This window comes from Bufo bufo, chromosome 1 (genome assembly GCF_905171765.1).
Source record: "Bufo bufo chromosome 1, aBufBuf1.1, whole genome shotgun sequence".
NCBI classification, from domain to species: Eukaryota; Metazoa; Chordata; class Amphibia; order Anura; family Bufonidae; genus Bufo; species Bufo bufo.
The window spans coordinates 666470247-666484389 of NC_053389.1; the positions used below are offsets into that span (position 1 = coordinate 666470247).

Here is a 14143-nt window from a genome sequence, read left to right on the forward strand (position 1 = left end):
TGGGCTACTTGACTGGATTTGCCCCCCAGGACTAAGGCTGCCAGCCCTTCCCTGGTCTCTGTGATGTTATTTTGGAGGAATTGCGCACACATCGACTCACACTACACCAAGTATTTCCCGATTGTACTTTTGGCGGTCGTTTTCGGTTGTGAGAACGAGACAAAGGAGCACACGGCGACATCAATAGAGTACATTGTGTTTTTTGGGGCGGAACCATTGAAATGAATAGTTCCGTATATGGAACGCAGAAAACGGCCCATATACGGAACGCAAAATGCGTTTGTGTGAACGAGCCCTAACTGTTCATAGTACCTCTGTGTATTCGCCGTCTGTATAGCAATAGAACAGTTTATCTGTATATATTGTTGTAGAAATATTAATATTAGAAATCCACTCCCATCAGACTTTGTGTAAGGACAGGCAAATCTCCTGAACCGCAGTCAGACAAAGGTGTTTTCATGTTCAGTTCTTCTGAGCAACTGCCTCGATCCCGCCCAGTCTGTACACTTTATTGTTTACTCACAAAAGGTGTAACAATAGAAAAGGGGCTGGCCCATCACCCGACCACTTACTTCATGTAACAAGGGTGCAGGAAGTGATGACATAGGAGGACAAGACACCATCATTTAGAATAACATAGCCAGCTAACACCCATTACAACTGGAGTGAACTTTATCCAGCCTTGCTCAGTGATCAATACCAGATAAAGTTACTATGATCCCCATGCATGTTTATTTACAGGACAACGTCATTATCTCCAGCGGCTGATCAGGCGCACTAGAGACAACAAACGCACGTTCCTTTCGTTATATTGTTCTCTTAACAAATGCATCCACACCAAGCCAATAAATCTGCGTCTTGCGCGGGGGCCCTAGCCGGCGTCCATACATCAGCCAACAAAACACTGCTCTGCTGAACACATCAGTCTCCCCCGGCCCACAGCCCAGTGCATAGCACATGGACCATTCACCGACGGAGACCTCTGCGCCCAGCAGCTGTGACAGGACATACACAGGAAGATATCCACTCCAATGGTTTACCCTGACACGGAGAGACATGATGACAATGCACAATATATTAGAAACACATCCTAATAAAGTTTCCACAACAATATGTATACATCAGTACATCTGTCTATAGTACATCTGTATATTTGCTCTCTGTATAGTAATATAAACACCTGTATACGTAACTTATAATTGTATAACTTGTAATCTGTACATAACTATTCCTACTTTCTACACTATCCTTATCTGTATATAACTTGTTTTTATTGCACTTTCTGCCCTTTCCACTTCTGATTAGATGGAAACTGAATTTCGTTACCCTGTACTTTACATGTGTAATGACAAAAAAATTGAATAAAAAATAAATAAAATAAAAATCAAAGTAGAGGGCTGAATACAAATGCACGCCACACTTCAGGATTTTATTTATAAAAAAAATGTAAAACCATGGATCTTTTTCCTTTCACTTTACACATACTTGCTACTTTATGTTTGTTGATCTATCACATAAAATCCAAATAAAATCCATTTAAGTTTGTGGGTGTAATGTGAAAAAATGTGGAAAAGTTCAAGGACTATGAATACTTTTCTCAAAGCACTGCACATACAGTCAGGTCCATAAATATTGGGACATCAACACAATTCTAACATTTTTGGCTCTATACACCACCACAATGGATTTGAAATGAAACAAACAAGATGTGCTTTAACTGCAGACTGTCAACTTTAATTTGAGGGTATTTACATCCAAATCAGGTGAACGGTGTAGGAATTACAACAGTTTGCATATGTGCCTCCCACTTGTTAAGGGACTAAAAGTAATGGGACATAATAGTAATCATAAATCCAACTTTCACTTTTTAATACTTGGTTGCAAATCCTTTGCAGTCAATTACAGCCTGAAGTCTGGAACGCATAGACATCACCAGACGCTGGGTTTCATCCCTGGTGATGCTCTGCCAGGCATCTACTGCAACTGTCTTCAGTTCCTGCTTGTTCTTGGAGCATTTTCCCTTCAGTTTTGTCTTCAGCAAGTGAAATGCATGCTCAATCGGATTCAGGTCAGGTGAATGACTTGGCCATTAAATAACATTCCACCTCTTTCCCTTAAAAAACTCTTTGGTTGCTTTTGCAGTATGTTTTGGGTCATTGTCCATCTGCACTGTGAAGCGCCGTCCAATGAGTTCTGAAGCATTTGGCTGAATGTGAGCAGATAATATTGCCCGAAACACTTCAGAATTCATCCTGCTGCTTTTGTCAGCAGTCACATCATCAATAAATACAAGAGAACCAGTTCCATTGGCAGCCATACATGCCCACGCCATGACACTACCACCACCATACTTCACTGATGAGGTTGTATGCTTAGGATCATGAGAAGTTCCTTTCCTTCTCCATACTCTTCTCTTCCCATCACTCTGGTACAAGTTGATCTTGGTCTCATCTGTCCATAGGATGTTGTTCCAGAACTGTGAAGGCTTTTTTAGATGTCGTTTGGCAAACTCTAATCTGGCCTTCCTGTTTTTGAGGCTCAACAATGGTTTACATCTTGTGGTCAACACTCTGTATTCACTCTGGTGAAGTCTTCTCTTGATTGTTGACTTTGACACACATACACCTACCTCCTGGAGAGTGTTCTTGATCTGACCAACTGTTGTGAACGGTGTTTTCTTCACCAGGGAAAGAATTCTTCGGTCATCCACCACAGTTGTTTTCTGTGGTCTTCAGGGCCTTTTGGTGTTGCTGAGCTCACCGGTGCGTTCCTTCTTTTTAAGAATGTTCCAAACAGTTGTTTTGACCACTCCTAATGTTTTTGATATCTCTCTGATGGGTTAGTTTTGTTTTTTCAGCCTAATGATGGCTTGCTTCACTGATAGTGACAGCTCTTTGAATCTCATCTTGACAGCAACTGATTCCAAATGAAAATAGCACACTTGAATTGAACTCAGGACCTTTTATCTGCTCGTTGTAATTGGGATAATGAGGGAATAACACACACCTGGCCATGGAACAGCTGAGAAGCCAATTGTCCCATTACTTTTGGTCCCTCAACAAGTGGGAGGCACATATGCAAACTGTTGTAATTCCTACACCGTTCACCTGATTTGAATGTAAATACCCTCAAATTAAAGCTGACAGTCTGCAGTTAAAGCACATCTTGTTTGTTTCACTTCAAATCCATTGTGGTTGTGTATAGAGCCAAAAATGTTAGAATGTGTCGATGTCCCAATATATATGGACCTGACTGTATGTGGCTGAGATATAAATGTATGACTGAGTTTTGCAGCAATACGACATTTCTACCCTGGGGCTTTATTTTTTTCAGAGAGTGAATTTTCATCTGTTTTTCACTCAGAATAAGTCAATGGGTCAGTGACAGCACACAGACGGCACCTGTGTCTGGTCCATTTTTCACTGATGGTTGCTAGGAGATGTTGTTATTCTTCAGTTTTTTTCACACGCATAAAAAATGGCTGCACTGTGAATGGAAATGTTTTACACAATCGCAGACAAAACTGATTCATCATGCATTCAAAATCATCTATTTTTACTGAAACCAACAAATTCCATGTCACTTCTCTGAAAGCGGCCTAATGGTTTCCCTACTTTAGGCCCCAATCACACAACCATATGGACGCTGTGCCCGTGTTGTGGACCGTAAACAGCAGGCCTGCAATACAGGATTACTGGCCGTGTGAACTCTGTGCTGCAATGTGGACCCACTGACTCGAATGGGTCTGTGATTCAAGTTAGTCCTATCTTTTGTGGTGCGGAGGCACGGATCGGAAGCATTAGAAGTCCTTCTGTGGGCTTTCAGGTCCGTGCTTTCACACTGCAAAAGATAAGAAATGTCCTATCTTTTGCCATAGCTTGCCGATTGCGTACCCATTCAAGTCAATGGTCCAGCAGTCGCAACACGGGCACAGCAGCCATATGGTCGTGTGAATGGGCCATTATTCTGATGTGATTAAACGCCACAAAATATGCTGCAGAACTTCTGAACAGAACTGTGTTATGGCCATCTGAGATTGTGGCCTATGGCTCTTTGTCAGTGGGTGATAGATGTGTAGTTTAGTAACACTTAGGCCCCTTTCACACGGGCGAGATTTCCGCGCGGGTGCAATGCGTGAGTTGAACGTATTGCACCCGCACTGAATCCGGACCCATTCATTTCTATGGGGCTGTGCACATGAGTGGTGATTTTCACGCATCACTTGTGCGTTGCGTGAAAATCGCACCATGCTCCTCTTTGTGTGTTTTTCACGTAACACAGGCCCCATAGAAATGAATGGGGTTGCGTGAAAATCGCAAGCATCCGCAAGCAAATGCGGATGCGGTGCGATTTTCACGCACGGTTGCTAGGAGACGATCGGGATGGGGACCCGATCATTATTATTTTCCCTTATAACATGGTTATAAGGGAAAATAATAGCATTCTGAATACAGAATGCATAGCAAAATAGGGCTGGAGGGGTTAAAATAAATAAATAAATAATTTAACTCACCTTAATCCACTTGTTCGCGCAGCCGGCATCTCTTCTGTCTTGTTCTGTGAGGAATAGGACCTTTGATGACGTCACTACGTTCATCACATGGTCCGTCACATGACCCATGACGACTGACCATGTGATGAGCGTAGTGACGTCATCAAAGGTCCTTTTCATCACAGATGAAGACAGAAGAGATGCCGGCTGCGCGAACAAGTGGATGAGGTGAGTTAAATTATTATTTATTTATTTTTAACCCCTGCAGCCCTATTGTACTATGCATTCTGTATTCAGAATGCTATTATTTTCCCTTATAACCATGTTATAAGGGAAAATAATACAATCTACACAACCTTGCACCCAAACCTGAACTTCTGTGAAGAAGTTCGGGTCTGGGTACCACAGTCAGTTTTTATCACGCGCGTGCAAAACACATTGCACACACGCGATAAAAACTGAACAACGGAACGCAATCGCAGTCAAAACTGACTGCAATTGCGTACCTACTTGCGCGGGTTTGCCACAATGCACCGCGACGCATCCGGACCTAATCCAGACAGGCTCGTCTGCAAGGGGCCTTAGGGGGTTATTTACAAAGACTGGCTTTTTATGCTGGTCTTTGCTTCCCACCTGCACTGACCCGTCATCAATTTTGCTGTAGCGCCACGGCCTTCTCTCAGCTTTTTCTAGGCCAGTGACGACAAGTTCATCCGTCACGTGGCCTAGAGGTGCAGCTCAGCCCCATAGAAGTGAATGGGGCTGAGCGCGATACCAAGCACAGCCGCTATAAAGAGTACAGAACTGTACTTGGAGAGCACAAAGAAGGCCGCAGCACTCACAGAAGCACCAGTACATTCTCAAACAGCTGAACGCCAGGGGTCCTGGGTGTGGGACCCCCACCAGATACTAATGACCTTTCCAGAAGACAGGTTCAGAACTGGCACCCGCACGACTCTAAAGCGCCACCAGTTTTGTGTCAAAGGCTGGGTTCAAATCACGTTTTTGTCTCATATTTAAAAGATCTTTTACATGGGCCAATTTAGCAAGTGATGGTCGGGAGGGAGACGTTCCTTCCTGGCAATCGACTGCTTGACCGTTTACATGCAGTGATCTCCTCCACAGTATGGGGAGGAGTGATAGCTAATGCCATTGTTCTTTCCCATACTGACTTGCTGTTTGCAAACGTCAATTTTTGTGATCTCATGAATGATGCAATTATGCTCGTTCATCGGCAGCACCTTTAGGCTAGGGCTACACGGCGACATAAGGCTACTTTCACATCTCAGTGCTCCAGATGGCGACCAAAATGGTCGCCAATGCGACTTAGAATTTACAAATGGCGACAAGAATTTTTAGTCTTGTCGCCATTTGCGACTAGACCCAGCTCTGCAGTTCAATACTGCGGTGGGGCACAGGAGATGATAGTTCTCTGCCCCGCCGCCGATCACCCTCATAGGATTCAGGCTTAGAAGGCCTGAAGCCTATGAGGTAGTAAATACCTGGGCAGGGGTGTGTAATGACATCATCATGGCCGGCGCATGCTTGATGACATAATCACGCCTGCCTGCGCCGGGACACAGTGAAGCGATGTGGCCGTAGACCAGAAGAGGTTGCGGCCTGCATTGTGAACACCGGGGAAAGTGGGATACAGGTGAGTATTCGTTTTTTTAACTGCCTACTTGGGGGCCTTTACTAACAGGAAGGATAGCACTGCAGGGGGCATAATACTGAAGGGGCACTTTGGGGTCATTACTTAATGGGAGCACTATGAGGGACACTACTAGGGGACATTTCTACAGGAGAGGCATTGTGGGGGGAATTACTACAGGAGGGGTACTGTGGGGGACATTATTAGTGGAGGGGCACTTTGGGGGACATTAATACTGGGGATCACTGTGGGGGACATAACTGGCAGCATTATTGGGGCACTCTAGAGGAATTTTTAATACATTTTAGCAGACATTATTATTACTAGGGGTCGGCACTCTAGGGGGCATTATAATTGCTGGAGGCAATATAGGGACACTATGTCTACTGGGGTCACTATTTTTTCAGCAGGGGCATTGGGGAGCACAGTGGACACAGGGCTGGGAGAGACAGCAGGATGACATTGTTGGGAAACCAGGATGGGGAGGTTGTGTTGAAAATGTGGGGAAGCTTATAGAAAAATTAAGAAATCCAACATGTTTTTAATAAACTCTGTAGAGCCTAGATGCGTCTGAAAGAATCTGTCATGGCGGTCTGGGTCAAACGAAGGAGAAGAGGAAAGAGAAGATCTACATGACAGAAGATGTCACTGGATGTAAGAGGTATGTGTTGCTGTAGTCTCCTAGATGTTTCCTAGTGCTGGCAGGAAGCATGCTGTATGTAGAACTGATTCACTACTGTCTCATCTTCTCCTCCAAGTCTTTTTTTAATTATATGTATTTAAATTTGGCAACTAAAAAATTAATTTGGCAACTACATTTTTCAGTTCAGGAGCGAATGGGGACAAAACTGATCAGGATGCATCAGTTGTGTTTTGGGGCCGGATACAAAACCCGATGCAAGCAGCGTTTTTGTGTCCATTTTGCAAAACTGATCAGGCATCAATGTAAGGGCTCATGCACACGACTGTATGTATTTTGTGAAGTATTCGCATTCGTATTATGCGAATACTTCCATTATATATCCAATTAAATCTTACATTAATTGCAACTCTATCGGTGTTGTATATGTTATTCGCTGCATGGCCTGCGGGTTGGAGCACTACAACTACATCGACAATCCTGCAAGTGTGAAAATATCCAATGTCGCTAGACATTTTATACATAAACAAAATGTGAAACACTTTAGAGCCTTCGCTATTGAACAAGTGAGGTTACCAAAGAGAGGAGGTGATTTAAAGCGCCTTGTAAGATTAAGGGAAGCTTTTTGGATTTTTAAATTGGATACCAGACACCCCAATGGTCTCAATGTGAGAAATGAACTTATGCATTTTTATTGACCATTTTTCGGTAGGTAATTTGGGAATAAGGTTTGTATATATTGCATATGATATATTTGTATATGGCTATATACTCATATATGACAGTCCTTTTTTGTGTGTGTATTTTTATATGTTTATTATTGGAATTGTCACTTTTAAGATATAGTCATCTAGTTAAACTGATGCGATTTGCAATTATATTGCTTGACAATGTGAACAGTGCCTAAGGGTCCATTCACACGTCCGCAACGTGTTTTGCGGATCCACAAAACACGGACAGCGGCAATGTGCATTCCGCATTTTGCGGACCGCACATTGCCAGCACTAATAGAATAGGACATGTTCTATTTTTTTCGGGAACGGAACTGCGGAATTCCGTGTCCGGGCAGCACATCCCGTGCTGCCCCATAGAAATGAATGGGTCCGCAATAACGTTCCGCAAAATGCGGAACGAAACTGCGGACGTGTGAATGGACCCTTATATAGGGAATAGAAGGTTCCACCTTTTCCTTCTTACTGCTCACAGTTAAGAACTTTGTTTGAAATACGTCAATGTTGCTACACTAGTGGGCGCATGTCCTGTATATTGCTTCTACTGCCTGAATAAGGCCTCATGCACACGACCGTTGTGTGCATCCGTGGCCGTTGTGCCGTTTTCCGTTTTTTTTCGCGGACCCATTGACTTTCAATGGGTCCGAGGAAAAAACGGAGAATGCACCGTTTGGCAGCCGCATCCGTGAGCCGTGTTTCCTGGCCGTGAAAAAAATATGACCTGTCCTATTTTTTTCACGGCCAACGGTTCACGGACCCATTCAAGTCAATGGGTCCGTGAAAGAACACGGATGCACACAAGATTGGCATCCGTGTCCGTGATCCGTGGCCGTAGGTTAGTTTTTATACAGACGGATCCGAAGATCCGTCTGCATAAAAGCTTTTTCAAAGCTGAGTTTTCACTTCGTGAAAACTCAGAACCGACAGTATATTCTAACACAGAAGCGTTCCCATGGCGATGGGGACGCTTCTAGTTAGAATACACTACAAACTGTGTACAAGACTGCCCCCTGCTGCCTGGCAGCACCCGATCTCTTACAGGGGGCCGTGATCAGCACAATTAACCCCTTCAGGTGCCGCACCTGAAGGGGTTAATTGTGCTGATCACGGCCCCCTGTAAGAGATCAGGGCTGCCAGGCAGCAGGGGGCAGACCCTCCCCCCCTCCCCAGTTTGAATATCATTGGTGGCCAGTGCGCCCCCCCCCCTCCCTCTATTGTAATAATTTGTTGGTGGCACAGTGGGCGCCCCCCCCCCCCCTCCCTCCCTCTATTGTAATAATTCGTTGGTGGCACAGTGTGCGCCCCCCATCCCTCTATAGCATTAACAACATTGGTGGCCAGTGTGCGGCCTCCCATCTCCCCCCCATCATTGGTGGCAGCGGAGTTCCGATCGGAGTCCCAGTTTAATCGCTGGGGCTCCGATCGGTAACCATGGCAACCGGGACGCTACTACAGTCCTGGTTGCCATGGTTACTTAGCAATAGTACAATAGTAGAAGATTCATACTTACCTGCTGCTGCGATGTTCGTGTCCGGCCGGGAGCTCCACCTACTGGTAAGTGACAGGGTCTGTGCGGCGCATTGCTAAATGAACTGTCACTTACTAGTAGGAGGAGCTCCCGGCCGGACACGAACATCGCAGCTCCCAGGTAAGTATGAATCTTTTACTATTGTACTATTGCTAGTAACCCGCTGCCACCAATGATCGGGGGGGAAGGGGGGGAGATGGGAGGCCGCACACTGGCCACCAATGTTGTTAATGCTATAGAGGGAGGGGGGGCCAATGGGGGGCGCACACTGTGCCACCAACGAATTATTACAATAGAGGGAGGAAGGGGGGGGGGCACACTGTGCCACCAACGAATTATTACAATAGAGGGAGGAAGGGAGGGGGGGGGCCACACTGGCCACCAATGATATTCAAACTGGGGAGGGGGGGGGGGGGGGGGTCTGCCCCCTGCTGCCTGGCAGCCCTGATCTCTTACAGGGGGATATGATAGTACAATTAACCCCTTCAGGTGCGGCACCTGAGGGGTTAATTGTGCTGATCACGGCCCCCTGTAAGAGATCGGATGCTGCTAGGCAGCAGGGGGCAGTCATGTACACAGTTTGTAGTATATTCTAACTAGAAGCGTCCCCATCACCATGGGAACGCCTCTGTGTTAGAATATACTGTCGGAAATGAGGTTTCACGATCTAACTCATATCCGACAGTATATTCTAACATAGAGGCGTTCCCATGGTGATGGGGACGCTTCAAGTTAAAATATACCATCGGATTGGAGAAAACTCCGATCTGATGGTATAAAAGGGACTCCAGACTTTACATTGAAAGTCAATGGGGACGGATCCGTTTGAAATTGCACCATATTGTGTCAACGTCAAACGGATCCGTCCCCATTGACTTGCATTGTAATTCAGGACGGATCCGTTTGGCTCCGCACGGCCAGGCGGACACCAAAACGACTTTTTTTTCATGTCCGTGGATCCTCCAAAAATCAAGGAAGACCCACGGACGAAAAAACGGTCACGGATCACGGGAAAACGGAACCCCGTTTTGCGGACCGCAAAAAAATACGGTCGTGTGCATGAGGCCTAAAGACGAGGATTTTATCTACCAAAGAACACCTGGGAACTATCCCTGCCTTCTCTCTGGGTTGCCCGCCGTCACTGAGAGCTGGCCCCCACTCGGCAGCTGCATGATTAGCGAGCAGCTGCCATCTCTGAATGGATGCTCCAGAACGTTCATTCAGAGATAAACATCCACCCATAGGACGTTTATATCCTATGGACGGATGTGAAGTGGTTAAAAAGGTAAATGTGAAAGCAGCCTAAGGCTACTTTGCCACTAGCGTTTTTGCTGGATCCGGCAGGGTTCAGCAAAAACGCTTCCGTTACTGATAATACAACCATCTGCATCCGTTATAAACGGATCCGGTTGTATCATTTGTAACATAGCCAAGACGGATCCCTCATGACCTCCATTGAAAGTCAATGGAGGATGGATCCGTTTTCTATTGTGGCAGAGAAAACGGATCCGTCCCCAATGACTTGCATTGTGGGTCGTACCAGATCCGTCTTGCTCCGCATCCCAGGACGGAAAGCAAACGACAGCATGCTGCGATTTGCTCTCCAGTATGAGAACGCAACCAAATGGAACGGAATGCATTTTGGAGCACTCCGTTCAGTTACGTTTTGTCCCCGGTATTGAGACCCTATGATGGATCTTAATACCGGAAAACTAAAATGCTAGTGTGAAAGTAGCCTGAGGCTAGGTCTACACGATGACATTTGTCGCGCGACAGATAGGGCACAACATTTTGTTGCACTAATGTCGCGCGACAATTTTTATAATGGCAGTCTATGGTGTCGCACTGCGACGCAACAGTCGCAGAAAAATCCATCTCGAATGGATTTTCTGCGACTGTTGCGTCGCAGCTGCAGCATGTTGCAGTGCGACACCATAGACTGCCATTATAAAAATTGTCGTGCGACAAATGTCGTCGTGTAGACGTAGCCTTAGTTGTGCAGCTACATGTGTAAAGTAACATTTAAAGCGTCGTGCTGCTGGATATTTTGTGATTGCTGTGTTGAAGCTGCAGCATGTCGCAGTGCAACACCATATACCAGGGATGCAAAACCTGCGGCCCTCCAACTGTTGCAAAACTACAACTCCCAGCATGCCCTGATAGCTGTAGGTTGTCCAGGGATGATGGAAGCTGTAGGTTTATAACAACTGTAGGGCCTTAGGAATGTCGCCATGTAGCCCTAGCCTTACACCGCCAGATAATCGCTAACCAGTGTTCCTATACAAAAAATGCATATATTAAAACAGATGCCATAGAATTCCATGTTTAAAAAAAAAAAAAAAAACATTTTTATTTTTTTACTGGACTCTGCAGGAAGGAAAGGTGCAATAACATAAGGACATGTAAAACAAGACATTGTAATCCATAATCACACTGATAAAAACCTCCCCTCCCCCAATATAGATCAGGAAAAGATAAACGTGGTACAAAATGCGGCTTTCTAGGTGCAGAGATCGCACCCAGGAGCATGTGCTGCTGTTAGGACCACAGGACACGTAGTACATGGACAGGAGACCCCCCCCAGTGCTAGCCCAGCCTTTACACTACTCGGAAAAGACCCCCTCATCATGGCCCTCCACCACTGCGCCTGCGCTATCTGCGTCCCGGCACCGCCTTACATCAGTATCCCTCCGCCGGCTGCTTCTTTTCGTAAATTAAAATTCGGCCCTCACCACTGCGCGGTTTATAATAACGTCACCTTTCAGCTGTCTAAAAAAACAACACGTTTAATAAACCGGCCAAACGCCATAACAGTGACCCAGTTCATTGCAATATAGCGAAGCTGCATCCACGACGTGAGTGGAGGTGATGCGGCCCTATAGAGATCACTGTACACATCCGCGCACAACGCGGGGGACTTTTCTTCGGGGATTTTCGGCGCCGATGAGATTGCATTTGAAGTAAACCGGGTCGGTTGAGTGAGAAGCCCCTCAGCCGGAAGTTCAGCAGCCAGGAGCGGGGTGGGCGGCACAGCCACGGTGAGCACGGTAAGCAGAGGGAGCGCATTTCTGTCGGGTTACCGAATCTTTTCCAGGTCAGTGTTGGGTGTCGGACCCTACCGGATGTGGAAGTTGATCTCTTCTGTGGTAAAAAATAATTCAACTTCCCCCGGAACCCAGATCATCCGAACGATTTCCTGTTTATTGCGTTAAAGTCGGCAGGTTTCCGGGGACCCGGGGCTGTGCAGTGTGAATCCCGGGCTACGGGGACCGCGCGGCGGGAACGGCTGGTGCGTGTGACCGAGTGGCGGGAATGGAGGCCTCGCCCGACCCCACCGGGACGTCGCCGGACACTGGGCGGGAAACCGCCTGCCGGGATAACGGGGTCCTAGTGGAAGCCGCACGTTATGTAACATGGAGGGGCAGAGAGGCCATTGTGCTGCGGTGTATAGTGTACGTGGTGTGCGTTCACACGGGGCGGATCCTCGGGGGTTCTCTTAAGTTTTCTCAAGCGAACCGCAAGAAGACCGTGTAATGACGGAAGCGTCTGGGCAGACGTGTAGCCATACTGGTGCTAAGGGAAAGTGGATTCCTTTCTGTGACAGCCAATCAGATTGCAGCGTCTTTCAGCCTCTAGAGGGCATCTGAAACTTTGGTTTCCACGGGCAACTGCGCCACTTTCGCTTTGTACTAGTTTTGATACTATCCCCATTGTGCTCCCTAACCACCAAAGCTGCAGTACCCTGTATGGCCACTAGGAGGTTTATGGAACAATGGGGGTCGTTTATCAAACCGGTGTAAAGTAGAACTGGCTTAGTTGCCCATAGCAACCAATCAGATTCCACCATTTAATTTTTCACAGCTCCTTTGGAAAAGTAAAGGTGGAATCTGGGTGCTATGGGCAACTAGGCCAGTTCTACTTTACACTAGTTTGATAAATGACCCCTAGTGAGTACCAGGACCCCTAACCAGTTCAGAAAAATGTAAAAAAAAAAAATGGAATAAAGTCTGTTTCTCAACCTTTTTCTTAATAGCACAAACATTTGTTCATTCACAAAGAAATCTAAAACCCCTCATGGATGTCCTCTGTGCTCCTCTGCACGTCTTAGAGCCTGGCTGTTTCGCAGACAAGAATAGTTGTTTCTGGTAGAAAAATTGCTCAATGTGCACTGCTGGTATACGTATTTTTTGGACTGCAAAACTGATAGTGATCGCCAGGCGTGGGGCTAGAAACTGCAGTGCCGTAGGGTAGTTTTATTATTTTGTCTTTGTTTTTTCACACTTTGTGCCCACCCCTGAAAAAAGTCTTCGGGATATTTTAAAGGGGTTTTCTGCTTTTCTCATATTGGTGGGGTCCGACTACTGACACCTCCTCCAGTCGCTGTTCTTTTCATTGTTTGGCAGTTGCAGCGGGAAGCAGATGTCTCCGTCCCAGGCCCTAGGGCAGGGATGGCCAACCTGAGGCTCTCCAGCTGTTGCAAAACTACAACTCTCATCATGCCCGGACAGTCTACAGCTATAAGCCTACAGCAGGGCATGGTGGGAGTTGTAGTTTTACAGCAGCTGGAGAGCCGCAGGTTGGCCATGGCTGCACTAGGGTGTAACTACAACTGGAAGTGACTGGGACCAGGAGCTGTAATTACGCTGCTGCCATGTCATCAATATGGGGAAAGCAGAAAACCCTTTTAAGACTACTTTCACGCTCGCGTTTGGTGCGGATCCATCATGGACGGATCTGTTCAGATAATACAACCGTCTGCATCCGTTCAGAACGGATCCGTTTGTATTATCTTTAACATCTTGTATCCATCTTGAACACCATTGAAGGTCAATAAAGGACGGATCTGTTTTCTAATGTGTCAGATAAAACGGATCCGTCCCCATTGACTTACATTGTGTGTCAGGACGGATCTGTTTGGCTCAGTTTCGTCAGACAGACACTGCAAGCAGCGTTTCGGTGTCCGCCTCTAAAGCAGAATGGAGACTGAACTGATGCATTCTAAGCGGATCCTTTTCCATTCAGAATGCATTAGGGCCAAACTGATCCGTTTTGGACCGCTTGTGAGAGCTCTGAACGGATCTCAGAAACTGAAAGCCAAAAC

The 14143-nt window shown here is 46.3% G+C and overlaps 1 protein-coding gene across 5 annotated transcripts in view; it reads left to right on the forward strand.

The window, feature by feature from the left end:
• The first annotated feature begins 11408 nt into the window (after window positions 1-11408).
• The window catches only part of GABPB1 (GA binding protein transcription factor subunit beta 1), a 57922-nt gene continuing 55187 nt past the window's right edge, over window positions 11409-14143 (forward strand). For 2 of the 5 annotated variants that reach the window (XM_040414041.1, XM_040414042.1), the window contains exon 1: window positions 11409-12089. The gene's annotated coding sequence lies outside the window, so the exon portion shown is untranslated. Of the gene's footprint in view, window positions 12090-12243; window positions 12332-14143 lie in introns of those variants that run through there. The other 3 variants (XM_040414043.1, XM_040414040.1, XM_040414044.1) reach the window with 3 other exon arrangements.